This window comes from Temnothorax longispinosus, chromosome 9 (genome assembly GCF_030848805.1).
Source record: "Temnothorax longispinosus isolate EJ_2023e chromosome 9, Tlon_JGU_v1, whole genome shotgun sequence".
Taxonomy (NCBI): domain Eukaryota; kingdom Metazoa; phylum Arthropoda; class Insecta; order Hymenoptera; family Formicidae; genus Temnothorax; species Temnothorax longispinosus.
The window spans coordinates 15809822-15823056 of record NC_092366.1 but is presented as its reverse complement, the minus strand read 5'-3'; the positions used below and the strand labels follow the sequence as shown (position 1 = coordinate 15823056).

The 13235-nt window shown below is 34.4% G+C and overlaps 1 protein-coding gene across 1 annotated transcript in view; it reads right to left on the bottom strand.

The window, feature by feature from the left end:
* LOC139818835 (uncharacterized) overlaps window positions 1–13167 on the bottom strand; it is a 43750-nt gene extending 30583 nt beyond the window's left edge. The window contains exon 1 of the mRNA XM_071787821.1: window positions 12928–13167. The gene's annotated coding sequence lies outside the window, so the exon portion shown is untranslated. The remainder of the gene's footprint in view (window positions 1–12927) is intronic.
* Between the last annotated feature and the right edge of the window lie 68 nt (window positions 13168–13235).

Below are 13235 nucleotides of genomic sequence, written 5' to 3'. Positions count from 1 at the left end.
CTTGATATGCAGCATTGAGTCTTCCATTAGAACCCATTAAAGAATTTTGTACTTTGTTATAAATGCTCTCAAAAGCTAACCTCGGTAGAAAAAATCTAAAAAAATTCCCACGCTGACATTATTTATAAAAAAGCTTATGTTTTAAGCTTTATGCAGTTTTTAACATTTCTGATTCTTCTTACAACCTCCTTAAAGTAGCGTATTAAACATTATTACAATTATAATTCTCTGCTAAACATCCAGTATGAGTGAAAGTGCAATGAATCGATTTGTCCTACACATATAGGCAATGTCGCACTATCTAGAATTCTAGATAAGCAGTATTGTGATATCTTATAGTGATACTTTGTAGATATATCAGATTAAACAATAATAATATATGAGATATTTCTAGATAGAGCATAAAAAAGTTTGATGGCTGTACTTTAAAAGTATCCAGATTAGAGATGTTAGCATTCTTTTCCGATCTCATCCTACGCGATTTGCATTTATACACGATTTTAATTCAGAAATATCACGACGAGTACAGCCAATAAATATGGATGATGTTTGTAAAGTCGGTTCGTTGACTGTACAGTATTGGAAATGTAAATTAGGTAGATTAATGAGATTCACTTAGACAGCGTAGGAATGGTAATTACAATCAAATGATCAATCAAACAATTGTGAATTAGGTATGTGTGTGTGAGCAGTACCGTACATCTCCCCGGGTAGCAGAGTGACGTCAAATGACGTATTAATTCAGACGTCTCTAACGTCATTAAGACGTCTTTGGACGTCATCTTGCTACCTGGGTCGTTATAAATTGCCTTTTGCTTTTCCTGTAGTCACTATGATTAGTGACATCGTCAACTTCATAGTACTCGCGCGAAACATGCTATTATCATTACCATGCTCTTCAAAAATATCTTCAAAGTCTCACGCATCGTGACATAGACCGGAAGTTTTAACTTGTTCTAATACTTGCTTGAAATATATAACCACGAAAAACCGTAGCTTGCTATGATATTTATTTATCATACACAAATTTATACACAAATCGTACAATATAATATAATAAATATTTCACACTTGTTTTTCTATTCAAACGTGTGCTGCTTGTCCGTCAAACACAGTGAAATCCTGCAATGCAATTCGCATACTTGATAGAACAGATCTAGTTTGCGCCTGTATGTGCGGAATATTAAAATCGATCGATTCAAATCTCATTATTCGAGGACCATGATGGAAATATCTCTGCTCTGCTCGAATAAATTCAAGTGGTGTCGATGCGAGAATCCGATAACGCCCAAGGAAATATGTATATACAAATGGCGCGTAATAATGCAAGGTTAAACAATACCGTAATTCGGGCGCTTATTAGCGTAACGATGAGGCCTGATCTTGGTTAACCTCGCAAAATCACGCCATACAAATCGATATCTACGATGCTCTCGCATTAACAATGAATCCAGCATAGCCTTGCTTTTCGCGTTGTATTGTACGTTGTTCAATCTTTCATTTCATCAATCAAATTTGATCTTGTATAACATGATGTAAGAAGACAGTTGTAGCATTGCGTATAATGGCGGCCGAAGAATACGACTGTTCATCAAATTTTGGTCCGGAACATCACGCTACATTCAAATGTAGCATTAGTCAAGGTCCGTGACAAGAATGCAAACAAAATTAAAAAATTTTGTAAATATAGTACGGAAACTCATAAATTAATAAAAATATGTAATACATAATATAAATTGATGATAAAAGAACAATTTCTACATTGATTAATAAGTAGTAAAGGAAGATTAAATACGGCGAATAAGGAAATGAAAAACATTATTAATGAGGAAGTATATAGAAATTATTTAACTTGTATTGCAAACTGTAAGAACAATTTTCCTGACACTATATCTTATATATTTAAAATCATCTTGAGTTTATTATAAGATGCTATAATAAAAAAACAGCCCTTGCAGCGTCTTTAGGTAAACCTTTCTATAATTTAACATTTAAGATTGGACTTGTATACGTGAATACCGTTCTAAAGTTATAGTGATGTCTATAATATTTTATGATACAAAAGAAAGTGTAAGAGCGTAGAAGAGTGATATTATATTAAAACAATTATATAAATAAAGGAACGCATTTCTTCCAGAATGTTATTTTATTTTACGTATTTTTACATTTTCCTCATTGCTTCATTTATAAATTTTTTTGGCTTTTTTTTAATAATATTATTTTCTACGATTTCTTTATTAATTTTTCGTAATCTTATGTAAGTTCGAGTGCAAACAAGGCAAGCAATCACTTCTTTAGCGGAAGTATTATTAATTTTTATATAAACTATGTTAGTCAATTTATCGAATATTTTGTCTTCTTTACTAAAGAAGTTGCCATGAAATTTCGTAAATTCGTAGTTTATTATTTCTGCTGCATGAAGGAAGCTTGCAGACGGATACATACAATTTCCTTTCGACAGTGAGCAAAGCCAGTCGTTTGGTGGATTAGGCAAAAATTTGATGGGGATTCCCAAATCATTATACCGATTTCTAAAACGCTACGTATTCAGCTATGTTCATAAGTGCATTTATTCTATTAAATCTTGAGAAGTGACACGTTCAAAATCATCAAATAAGTTAAGTACATCCGGACCAAGCTTGTAATTATTTAAATGTAACACTAAAAAGGTAAATAAATGATGTAACATGGGCTGCGTTCAGCAAAAAAAACAAACCGCTTTGCAACTGTTGTAAAATTTAATTGTGAATTTAATTGATATACTCTTAGTTTCGGCCTAAATTGAAAGCATACACCCCAATCAGATTCACAAATTAAAACAGTGGCAAAGCATGCATACTCTGCTGCCACGCAACCATTGACCTGATTTTTCCAACCTGTTGGTAAGCTAACTATAGTAGATAAATCATGTCTCTTTGTTTTTCCGGTAGAGAGATATTTATTTACGAACCTTTATTACGAAATGCGTGCAACGACTAAATAATATCTGTCTTCTCTACCATGATAGGAGCCATGTTCCTTCTCACATTTCGGACCAGTTTCTGATTGATCAAAGAAAATGACTACTGCGCATTCTTGGACTTGTTACACCTGTCTTCTTACATCATGTTGTATAATACGGAGCAATTAAATCAAACAAATACGCGTTTTGTGTTTAAAAATAGAAAGTTATACTAAAATTATGATACTAAAATAAGTTTTAATTTATTTTCCTAGAAAGTAAGATAATTTTCTATTTTTAGTTTGACGCTCTAAAAGGAAACAGATTGTATTGAAATAAAAAGATGAGGCTAATGTATGTAATATGTAAATTCTAATTTATAGCTCTGACTCAGTGTCAGAGAAGAAAATTTAAATTTAAAAAATTTTCACTTTTCACCTAAAACGTGATTTTCTGTAATGCGACTTTTTCTCGCCTACACCTTTGTCGCAAGAATTTCATGTCTTCGTTCCTTTTCACCACCTTCCTTTTCATCTCCATGTGACGTAAGAAGATAATCAGATTTCTTATCTACGAACGACGAATTACATAACCGGTAGCTGTTCAATGTTTTTAATCGGAAATAGTGAGATTACGTTAGTTTCACAAAACGTTTTAATTAACAGTTTAATTAACATGCTTACAACGCATTAAATAAGTATTTTAAAGACTGACGCTCATGTATCAAAGGCTAAAAGTTGGAGAATAAATTACATTCAGCACATAAAAATTCTCCAAAATTATATTAATTAATAGATAATATATTATAAATAGACGAGAAAGTTGACGGTTGTATAAATACTGTAAATGATAATGTGTAAAACAAAATGTGAAACTATAATTATCCAAATTATCGCCAAAAGTTTTTCAACGGTTCTCCAATCTTTTTACATCTTTTGTAAGCTATTTTTGCAAAGTAAACTGACAATGCGAATATTACACCTTACGATGGGAAGCTCGCTTGGAATGAGGGCTCTCTCATGCGGTTCTCTTTCGCCTTGTTTTTTAAATCGAATTCCGCCAATTCCGTTTCCCCGTTGTGAAAATTCCATCTTGTAATTTAAACGAAAGTTTACGAGTTCTTAGAGAGAGAGAACATTCCGTTAGTGACCGTGCAATTAAATTATCAAGCTCTCTTGCGATAAAATTATGCAAGGCTCTTTCGTGAATTAAGTTCATAAAATACATAACTGCTAATAAGAGCGCTGCGCAAAATATTGCAATTTATGGATCGACGCGAAACTTAATACGTGTTAATTATTGTAGTCGTAATTGTCCCAAAAAGTTTGTCCCAAATAAAGTTCTTCGATTTCATGCAGGAGATGACAGGATCGTAAATTTTGTGAAGAAAGTTTTGGATCTCGACTAACGTCACGTATTCGGAATCTCAATAATGTCAACTATATTGAGTAAAACTGCATAAGTATGCAAAGAGGAACGTGAGAGAGTAGCAACGGTTATGCTATGACAGATATTTTGAAATATTACTGCAACCTATATATTAGAACACGTGCCGAACATTGGTATATTCTTATATTCTTATATAATAAAAAAGATATATATTTTATTACATTCAATATCTAATCATTTATCCTTATTTATCATGTTGATAAATATTTATACTATCAATAAACCTTCTTGTTCTTGATTGGTATCAAAATGAGCCATGAAAGAATCGCTTCGGACGAAAACGATATAAGAAAAAAGCATAGGGAGAAACTGAGAGGCATTAGTATTCAACAAGATCTGTGAAAAATGTGCGATAGATCAAGGTATTATAAAGATAAAGTACCACTTTAATTTAGAATAGGAAATATCCGTGGGTGTAAGCGTATATGGATATTCATTAGGTGCAAACATCGTTATCGTACGACACGTTCATTCTGCGTGATAAGCGCGATTTAGAATTGTATAATGTACGTATATTTTTCCGCTGTTTTTGGCCGTTCGTATATTTTCTCTTTGTAAATATTTTCTCTTTGTTTTCCAGGCATTTACCAGGATTAAATGTTATAGGATTTATTCCTCTTTATATTTAAAATGCGTTAATCGGATTTCATTGATATCTCGCGTTACTGAAAGATCTTGACACGGTTTTTCACCATTGTCATTTTTCTGTCTCTTTCAGCCAGAGAGAAAGAGAGAGAATGTTTTAATTAGCAACTAGCCAACCATCAAAGCATATTTATTCTCTTTTCTATTACGCACAATGAATGTGTATCAGAGTCACGAAAGTCTACACGTCGTCTGTGTCTTTTGTAACGTTGTAACGGTATTAACAGCCATGATTCTTCGACGATAGTTATCGTGCTACTTATTGAATTATTCCTTTTTCTAATTAAATCGCATATTTAATTGTTTATAGTATAATTAAGCTGTTTGATTTATTTATTCGTCAAATTCCTTTTACTTTGTTATTCAAACGAACTCTCAACAGCCAAAAACTGTCATGTATCTAATACGTATAATATAACATTTACAAAAATTTACAAAATCGTTATTTATTTTGTGTTTTTATCAATTTTTTTTATCAATATTATCATAAAACAGCAATAAACTGTTTCGCGGATATTGGTCAACTTAAAGATATTTAGTGCAATGTTAGAATTTCATTGAATACACATTTTCAAATACGCAGAAAACAATAGAAATGGATTATATTAAAATATATGCTAAACATTTATTTTAATTAATTTAATATATAAATAGTACAAAAAACATGCATGCATGCGCTGCCATATAATATTGTCTCAGAAACCATAATCTGACGAGATAAAAGCACTTGCGAAGGTTTCTATATCGAGAATCACCGTGTAATCACGAATCGATACGGTACAAATCCCCTTTTGCAGGTGCAAACACCGCCTCGTTGGTAAAAAATGTTATACATCGTTCCGACGTGTAGTGAACGGAGAGAGTGTCTGCTGGGCGAGAAATTTGATTCTCCTTCAATTTATCCAGCAGCAGTGTTTTTCTGATAACTAAAAATAATTTTCCATTATATGCGGTCAGTCGACGGGCGTGACAGTGACGTCGAATTGCCGTAACTCCTTGCGGCATTCGTGAGTTTTTCGAAAAAGGGATACGCGGAATGGTTGAGAGCGCGGAATCGTAAAAATCAAGGTTTATTTTGCGGAAAAAACGACGGAGGCGGCAGAGCTACTAATAAAAGCTGCTAGTTCACATTGTTCTCGTGACCGTTGTTCATTGCCCAGATGTCGATCAACTCGAACCGAGTCTTTTTATGCTGTTTTTACGATCACACTGAATTCTGTAATGTAGAATGTACATACGTATCTGCAATCGCAATATCATACAACGTAAAATACTTATTTTTTTTATTTTTGTATAATGTTAAATAGCGATTCGAGTATTGCTATTTTGTATAAGAATTTCTGAAACTGTATAATAATGATGCGAAAGAAAGAAAGTAATTGCGTTATGTTCATTGATATTTTAGTATTAGTTTATTTATAATTTCTTCGCTAATTTTAGTGACGGACATATCAACCGTATGCTATTATACACATTTATAGAGTTCGTAGTGGTTTCAGAATATCTATAACTGAAGTAGACTACAGAAAGGTCTATTGTCGGAAGTAGTTTTTGCTATATAGTATTCTCGCTTATGGTCCGAGTTATATGTTTGTGTTAACGTTAATAGTTCCTACTTCTTGCATTATACCAATGGAGAACGCAAACTACTCGGCAAGTAAGTAAAGTGTCATTATTAATGTTAACAGCGCGTTCCAAATACGGAACCTTATTTATGGACATAAAATTGAACGCGCTACGTGCACCGTTATGAACAATTTTAAACATTTAGTATTTTTATTTATTTTTACAGCGACGTCTTCTCTTCCTAAAGTAAAAGATGCCCATTGAATACTATATCTTAAATTATTTACTATAATTTCCTTCCATAAGATTACACGTCGAATTTAGATAATGAAGACTATTCCCGGAAATCACGCTATTGGACGAATTAAAGAAGAATCAAAATTCTCGCTTAGCAGAAACACTGTCTAGTACATATCAGTTCGTAATACAATATACTTTTCAGCATCGTTAAGTTGATGTATATTTGCGTAAGGAAATCTACGTGCTCTCGACTGTGATATTCGCGATTATTTCCTCCTTCCCAGCATTTCTTCTTAAAGTCCTTTTATCTTGTCAGATCGGATTTCCAGGAAAGTATGTTATACATATAGTATGCGTGTGTTTTTGTATTGTTTGTATATTAGATAAATGGAATTAAATTTTTATCGTATTTTTTAATATAATTTATTTCTGTTTCCGTCGCATTTGTATAAGTGATTGTAGCGAAAATGTAGCGTTAATATAAAAATAGAAAAAAATTCCGTATAGGTAATAGAACTTTCAATAGCATAATTTTTTTATTTCGTTTATCTGTTAAATTTCTAGATTATAATTAATATTGTTCTCATTAATTAAAGACATACAGTATTAAGAATTTTTTCAAGAATTTAGAGGCTTTTTCGAGATATATATAACACCGATAAAACACATTAAATGCGTTTTGACGTGATGTTCAACGTTGGCCTTTTGCTTTTAGATCGCTTGAGACAACAAGGCAAAGTGGGCACAAAGGAAAAGCTAAGGAGCTCTTTTATATACTCGATCTCTTCGGGTTCTCTTAGTGGATGATAAAATAGCAACGTATAATTTCAAACCACGCGAATGAGAATCACGGATCGTAGATCATGGATCGTGGACGATCTTTTTTATTTCGGATAAAAAATGCACAATGTATTCGCGCGCAACCACGCGAATAGTATGATACACGGTCTAAAGACTAGACTACGTGCCAAAAATAGAATCTGGGTTTATAGTGGAGCAATACCCCCTTAGTATCGAACGTAGACACTGTCACCCTCTGAAACGCTCGGCGCGCTGAGAGAAAATTTCATACAGGCTGAATATCAGAAGGTTGCATTTTTAAACTTGAAACTTGTTGTGCCTCTGATTAAAATTTGAATTACATTGTGGATAAACGCGCGGCGTAACGTTTTTTGCAATTGTGTGAACAAATTTCCGAATGTAAGATGAAATTTCAATTTTGCATTACCGCGGAAGACAATTTTTAACGCACAAAAGCGTGTTCTGCAGATTCATTACTACCGACTTTCGAAAGCATTTACCGTACGTCCACCTTCTCAATTTTCAAACGTAATTATATCAGGAATTACTCTGGAGAATAAAATTTCGTTTAACTCTCCTAATGGCACTTGGGCGCTTTGTAAAAAGAAAACCTGAAAACTCGAGGAGAAATTGTATCGCGTGCGGAACGTTCTGTCGTCTCTTTAAAAGCTTGGAAATCAGAGATCGCAGCCTTGGGGGTGAGGTTGGATATCGTCTGTCAATTCGAAGATTTATATACCCTGAGAGATTAAAGTAGAGGAGACACACTGCACTTTTTCTCTTGGAGCATCTATCGCTGTTGTATTACACGTATACCTAACGTGAGCTGTTAGCGAGTTCCGCTAATAGTTCATATTATCAAATGTCAACAATTATCGAAATGGACTGAGATATATAGCTTCGACGTGAAAAGATGAGATTAACAAAGCGATGCCGCAGGGCAAATATGTATCATACGATACGTTGATTCTTCCGTATTGATTAATACACGCACATATATATACGAATACAAAAATATCAATGTGTATACGCGTTAATCCTTTTATTATTTTCTCGTCGTTTGTTTTACGCGCAACGATAAGAATAATTCTATTTCTATTTTCGCTAGCTGTATTACGTTTTTGCGCATTCATGTTTTCGTCGATGCCGTGGGTGGGAATCGATTGACAGGGTTTCGTGCGGTATCATCGACACATTTTATTTAACTCTTTACTTTGTTGTTCTGTTCTCTATTCATAGACTAGCTTTCTAGCTTTTTAATTTTTTTGTTTGGAGAAACGAAATTTAACGTTGTAGCGTATGAAGTACACAGAGATGATTTCAAGTTTTGAATTATATACAGATTATTTGAATGATACGGATTTCTAAAGTGGCAGCATTCTTTTCTCTTGTATAAGGTATTTCAATTTCAATACGATATTAAATCCAAAAGAAACCGAAATATCTGGCGCATTTTAATGCACTGAAAGAAATAAATCGTTCGAAAATTAACAAACGGGTAATCCGATAACTTTCAATCGGAATTATAAAAAGTCGATCAAGGCCAAAACAATGTCCGATTAATGATATCCAGATATCATTGATAATGGGACATTGATAATTGGAAATTATTTTGGCCTTAATAGGCTTTTTGTAATTCCGACTAAAAATTATCGGATTATACCCGTTTGTTAATTTTCGAACGATTGTCCGATTATTTAAACCTGGATTGTTTCTCTCAGTGTGTATTTTTTCGGCACTGCAAATAATATATGCAGAAGTTATGCTCAGGTTATAATCTAAATTATCTAAAATATGCAAATTATCGGCAGGTGCAGATCTGAAGTGAATGATGAGTCGTTGCAGCGCTTATACACGTGCATCGAGAAATAATCGATCGCGGTAGATGAAAAAAAAAAACTAAAAGTTAGAGCACAGAACATGGTCTGTAAAAATGAGATGAAATAGATAATAGAAATGGAAAGCGTAAACAAGTAAACAAATTGGCGTGTTTACAATTTTGTGCATCTTCTTTAAATAAGAATTTAAAATTGCAAAGCGACTCGTCCGTACGATATATGCAAACGACCGGCGAATATGTGTACTCGTAAATATAGTAACGGCTTGTTTTTTTTTTAGAATTACCGGCTTCAAAGTTCCTTTGGCATGTTTCTCTTTAAGCACGTTTTCTAGGAAGCAAAATTATTTCCTTGCTCCTCTCAATTTTTCTCTTTCGAGGGAAGATACAGTGGTACGCGCCTTTGTGTTTAGGCGAAGGGTAAGGCAGCGCGCAGCAACGGCAATTGCATCAGAAAAACGTATATAGGGTATAACACATATAAGGCGTGTAAAGGTGTATAAGACGTCTTTGAATGATAACGTACATAACACGACCGGACTGATTAATTAATCGGAGAAAAGAGGATGCGTCTAAAGAGGCAATTTCTTTTTTGTGATAATATAATATGTCCTTGCCTCTTCTTTTAATTAAAAAAAAATTTTATCTTCTTTAGGAATATAGAAAAGACGAGATAATATGATATTTATTACCCTACCCGCTGATTCGTTATTCTTTAATACATGTATAAATGATGCAATAGTTGAAATAGTTAATGAATAATGCATTACGTTTGTCACGCGAGAAACGAAACATCATCGCGTGTTTCGCATGTATGAAAAAATTTCCTGATTAAATTATGCATAGCATTGTACTCTTTAATTATACATTACAATCTTAAAAAGATTATGTGTTCATCTTCTTGACAATTTATGTTTTCGACAAAATTGGTGGACGAAAACATATTAGGTACATTTTTAGAACTCGTGTAATTATCCAATTATCTCTGCCCTCTTGTAGTCGAAGACATTATTTGTAATTTTTTTACTATCAAAAATATGGCACATTTGATGGATTAGTATATGGAAATTTTGATGTGTCATGCGGCGAGGGAGTACCCGCTGAGCGTCTTACCGGAATGTGTCAGAAATATGTATGTTATCGCGGTGTGAGTGGCAGGCGTTATGTTGTCACGTGTCTTCACGTCGAATTTGAACGAAATTCAATGCTATTGCTATCGGTGATGGTGCCAGCGCGTAATTGGCGAGGCCGGCTTATACGGCCTAGATTAACAATGCGTAATACATATTCCTCTCCTTTAGCGACGCCGCCAGCTCTGCGCGTAATATGCATGTGAGAATAATTGCTATGACAAATCGAGCCTCTCGTATTCCTCTTGTATTTTTCTCGTATTCCTCTCTACGAAGCTCTCGAAATAGGATGATTCTCGCATCTTTGAAAGAAACGAGAACGTGAACATCCGCAAACAGTTGGTCGCGTAAGTATTACTATATAACTTAGATACTGATAAAAAGAGGGCTAGGCATGACACGCATAAAATCGAACTTAGCTCTCCTAAGTAAAAGTCTTCCTTCAAGATGCTTCTTGTAAAAGTGAAAAAAGTAACGTGTTATTTATTCTGTATTCTATATTTGACAGTAATATGATTGTTTCTTTGAAATGCCTGTAAAATTAGAATATTTTTCTCCCCTTGCCATGTAATCATAGGCGCCAACTTAATGGGGGCAGTGCCCTTTTGGCCTCCCTCCCATTAATTTTATTGTGGAGGCGGCGCCCTCACAATAATTTGGACCTTTCTTTGTTTGTCTAACAACCACAAATAATTTCTGGTTATGGAGATAAGAATTTGTCAACATTTTAAATTTTATGAAAAACATGTGACGGATTTTAGTTGCATATATCTTAATTTATAGTGTGTGTAACGAAAGACGCTATCCATCGAAAAGTAATTGCTAACGAGTTTATTAACCCTTCGCAGAACAAATGGGTCTTTAAAGACCCGGTCGATATTTCAGTTTTGAATTTTTCTGAGACTTTGCGGCTCATAAAAAAAAACCTAAACAAAAATCAGGCATATGTAACGGTATAAATAGATTCTTAAAGCCTTTGAAAGTATACTTGAATTTTTTCAGATTCTTTATGACACTATTACAGCTTGAAAATCTTAACTGGCGTAAAAGACCCACATGTTCGACGGAAGCAGCAAAATTACACTTGTTCTGCGAAGGGTTAATCGAAATAAAATCCGTTGTGCAAACTTTTTTCGATTATAAGTTTTCTTTTCAATTTTGTATGTGCATTAAATATTTTGTTTGCACCTACATTTTATTTTACATGTAAACATATAATCTAAAGGTTACTAAAGAAAGTTAGCACCGCTGGCTATGTTAACAATAAAATTAAAATAATTAATAAACTTAAAATTAAACGACAATTAACAATCAATCGGACTGTTATTGAAGAAACAACGTAAATATAAAATATACTAATAATGTCTCTGTTTGTTGTAAACGTGCCAATTCGCCTGTTCGAAATGGGGATTAACAGGCAAAAGAAAACGGTCGAATTTAAATTGAAGAAACAATAAATTGAAGAAGCAGACGCGCGAGTCTTTAATTATACGCAAAAGCTTTTCCGATGTAACAAAATTATTCTCTTTGATGCGTGTTAGCCGCGTACGGCGTGTTAATTATTCCCGCAACGTTTAATCGTTGCGCTCTTTGCATTTTCAAGTGCTGGTGAATGTACTATATTGACCTCACGCATGGGCGTACCCATGGCTTCGTCGAGCTGTGTTTCGTCTTGCAAGAAGAAATATTCCGTTTGTTCTAGCCGGTAATGATATAATGATTTCATATTACGTGAGTCATGACCGTTATGGTAACAATTAAAAAAACCGAAAATGTGCCGATATACCGTCGGTCCATGTCAAATTGATACAGACTCCCGTCCCGGATAATAGGGAGATCCTGACTCAAACCCTGCTTGGGGTGATATTTTTCATAACATATCTTTTGCAGAGTGGTTCTAAAGATGCGTATTAGTATCAATAATGTTAAATTAATTTTCAATTTAATTATGTGATTATACCATTCTAGTTTCAGCTTCAGACTGCGTTTCGAGACCGACAATAACGGCAACGGCATGTGGTTTGCGAAGGGAAAAATATTATTAGGCACAAAAGATCCTGACCATATATTGGCACATTTTCCGTTAACTTGAGTATAATGATTTCTCTCGAAAAATTGCAAATTATTCGATTGAGAAACATGTTCCAGTTGCATCTCCGAACTCGCGAGAGGCATTTCTTAAAAATACAATTCGTTTGAAGGAAAAAAATGGCCAATATCTATCATTGGATTTCTCTCTCATATTTATTATGTTATAATCATGGATCATCGATCATTTCAGTCAAAGACAGCCGCGGATAAATATCAGCGAGACTTACCGACGAGAGAAAATTGGATCGCCGATTCCGCGGTTCCGATGTATTAAGCCTCCAGCTTCTGCGCGCCCCTCGATCATTCGTCAGTCGAGACTCGTCAGAGTTGAAAAATTGAATTGTTTGAGTTCCGGGCTGAATGACGAGCACTCGAGTGTACACATCTGGCGCGATGCACGCGGGTTGGTTTGCGTCGCGACGCCGCGTGCCGACTGAAGCCGCCGTCGCTCTTCTCTCATTCTCTAGTGACGATCGAGGGAGTGTGCGGGCGCGCCTGCCAACATCGGGACGCCGCCGTCGCCGCCGACGCCGTC